The 2,791-nt window shown below is 37.5% G+C and overlaps 1 protein-coding gene across 3 annotated transcripts in view; it reads right to left on the bottom strand.

Annotated features, from left to right (window-relative positions):
- LOC107698347 (CD2-associated protein-like) overlaps window positions 1-2,791 on the bottom strand; it is a 64,281-nt gene that overhangs the window by 48,408 nt on the left and 13,082 nt on the right. The window lies entirely within an intron of this gene.

Here is a 2,791-nt window from a genome sequence, read left to right on the forward strand (position 1 = left end):
AACACTGAATGACCAAAAAAAGCACCAGCCCTAAGTTCATGGTTATATATATATATATATATATATATATATAAAGTATAGTATTTCAGTCTGGTGAGTAAACAAAACAATTTACTAGTCAATGGCGATTCAATTGCCAAGGTGTCCGTAGAGGGTTGTAAATGTTTTTAATGAATGGATTTTATAATACAAATAGCAATGTGTAACATTTTACCATATTTAGTGCAACACATTTTTTTGTTCCCCACAAAATATCGTTTTTTTACTAAATGTTTGGATTTCTAAAATTATTGTGCACTGATTTTTCTAGAATAACATTTGCTGCCGAATTATCCACTAACCTAGTTTATGATACATTTTTGTCATAGATTATAAATATACATAGGCCTATATTTTTTCATATTTATTGTTTATTTTATTTTTCTTTATAATGAAGTAATCTGTATAGTAGATTGTGAAAGAATGATTATCAGTTCCACACACAGAGATATATAAATTCTACATTTATTTAAATGGGGGGTATCGGCCAATACCGAACCCTAGGTATCGGAATCGGTATCGGAGGCGAAAAAGGCGGATCGGAGCATCCCTAATCAAAACGTGTAAACTCAGAGTGAGGGTTTGAGCTTTTATTTTGAAACTGCAAGATAATGATGTATTCTCCTGTGTTTGGTGTGGATTTATAAATTATTTACCTTACAAATCTGATGAAATGGCGCACGTTGCGTTCCCAGATTAATGTTATAATGAACCTAAACTCACAACAACATGCACAGATGGAGTTTGAGCCGCTTCACACATGTAAATGATAACAGTTCTTGTGGAACAGCATTTACTGTGAACGGAGCCGCTGTGAGACGCACGTACTTAAACTACACGCCTATAACTGCATCGCATATAATTATTTAATTAAATCGTAGCGTTTGTGAATTCACAGTTATGCTTAATTAGGATTTTTAAATGGGTTTAATATATCATGCAGCCTTGGAAAACAGTCTAATAATGTGTTTTATGGATTCTCGCCCGTGAAATGCGCCACTTCCGGTATTTTGCCGGTTAGTCGACACGAGCAAAATGAAGTCGACAAAATGAAGTTTTTTTAAATCGAATAGTCGAATACAATCGACGAATCGGGACAGCCCTAGTTAAAGCGCAAAGCGCTAAACATGAACTTGACTAGTCCAATATTTCAAATGTTGGCTAATATAGTTGGTTCTGACCTTTAAAGAGTGAATAAACATTCCGCACCAAGACCACAGAAGAACCATGTGGAAATCTCGACCTTGCCCTTTACAGCTACTATTGTTTGACCTCTTTGTTGAGCGATATCTTCAAAATCACTGGGCCAAGGGCCAGCAGATCACAGCCTATAAACAATGTTTTAATCAAATATAGGTATGTTTTCAAGGACAAATCCTAACAATGGTCATTTAAACAGCCAAAAGCACTTAAAGCACTTTTTCAAGGGCTTTGGAATGACCGTTTCCAAGCAACGTGGTGTCCGTCAAATTTCAGCCAAACAAAAACAACAATGTCTGAGCAATGTGTGTTTCTCTGCTACCTAATCATTACCACGGACACCCAGACACAAACATCTCCCAACCATTTCCAGAGTCTTTGGAAATTGTATCTTGTTAGACAATGCCTTAGGAAAAGCGCTAAATCTGGCTGTGAGAGTTGCATGAGTCTGAGAGGAATGTGATCAGCTGCATATGCACACAGTACTTCTGTTGACAAAGGTTATTTACGCAGCGATGTCAGAGATAGCAGGGACTTCTCATGAAAAACACAGGGAAGAAGTCAGTGTGTTTGACAGGATCTCATCCCTACCTTGTCTGGTTATGTCTGTAAAAAGTATTTCTACAAACAATATGTAACGGTTGTAATCATCAAACAAAATTCCCTGTATGGCCCACATATTTTGGGGAATTCTTTTGGGAGCATCTGTCTAGAGATGCAAAATAAACGGGTTTAGGCCAACTTGATGATGAGGAATCTGTGTTATGGTTTTGACAAAGAAGACATTTTCTTGCTGCGAAAAAAGTGGAAGGTGTACACATTGCAGCAGTGAATAATAATACAATATATTAGGGTTGTCACAATATCAAATTTTCACTACACAATTATTGTGGCCAGAAGAATTCACAATAACTATATCTATAGAAATGTTGAATAAGTACAAAACATCGATCAGATGATACATTTCAAGGCATTCGTCCGGTTTTTGTCCTTAAAACACCAGCGTGTGTAACTGTCTGTACTCTATATGTGCGCCTGTAAGGGAGAGAGAGCGGGAGAAATAGAGTATGTGCTTTCCGTACATAATAAAAAAAAATATTGGCCAAAAAAATTGAAATAATCTGTCATTTTTAATAATGATAATAATAATAATAATAATAATTCATTACATTTATATAGCGCTTTTCTAGGCATTCAAAGCTCTTTACATTGTGAGGGGGGATCACCTCATCCACCACCAGTGTGCAGCATCCACCTGAACGATGCAGCGGCAGCCATAGTGTGCCAGATCGCCAACCACACACCAGCTTATTCGTGGAGAGGAGAGCAAAGCAGCCAATCAGTAAATATGGGGATGATTAGGTGGCCATGATGGTCAGAGGCCGATGGGCAAATCTGGCCAGGATCTCGAGGTTACACCTCTACTCTTTTCAAAAGACTTCCTGGGATTTTTTATGACCACAGAGAGTCAGGACCTCGGTTTAACATCTCATCTGAAGGATGGTGCTTTTTGACAGTATAGTGTCCCCATCACTATACTGGGGCATTAGAA

This window comes from Sinocyclocheilus anshuiensis, unplaced genomic scaffold, assembly GCF_001515605.1.
Source record: "Sinocyclocheilus anshuiensis isolate Anshui unplaced genomic scaffold, SAMN03320099.WGS_v1.1 scaffold1746, whole genome shotgun sequence".
NCBI classification, from domain to species: domain Eukaryota; kingdom Metazoa; phylum Chordata; class Actinopteri; order Cypriniformes; family Cyprinidae; genus Sinocyclocheilus; species Sinocyclocheilus anshuiensis.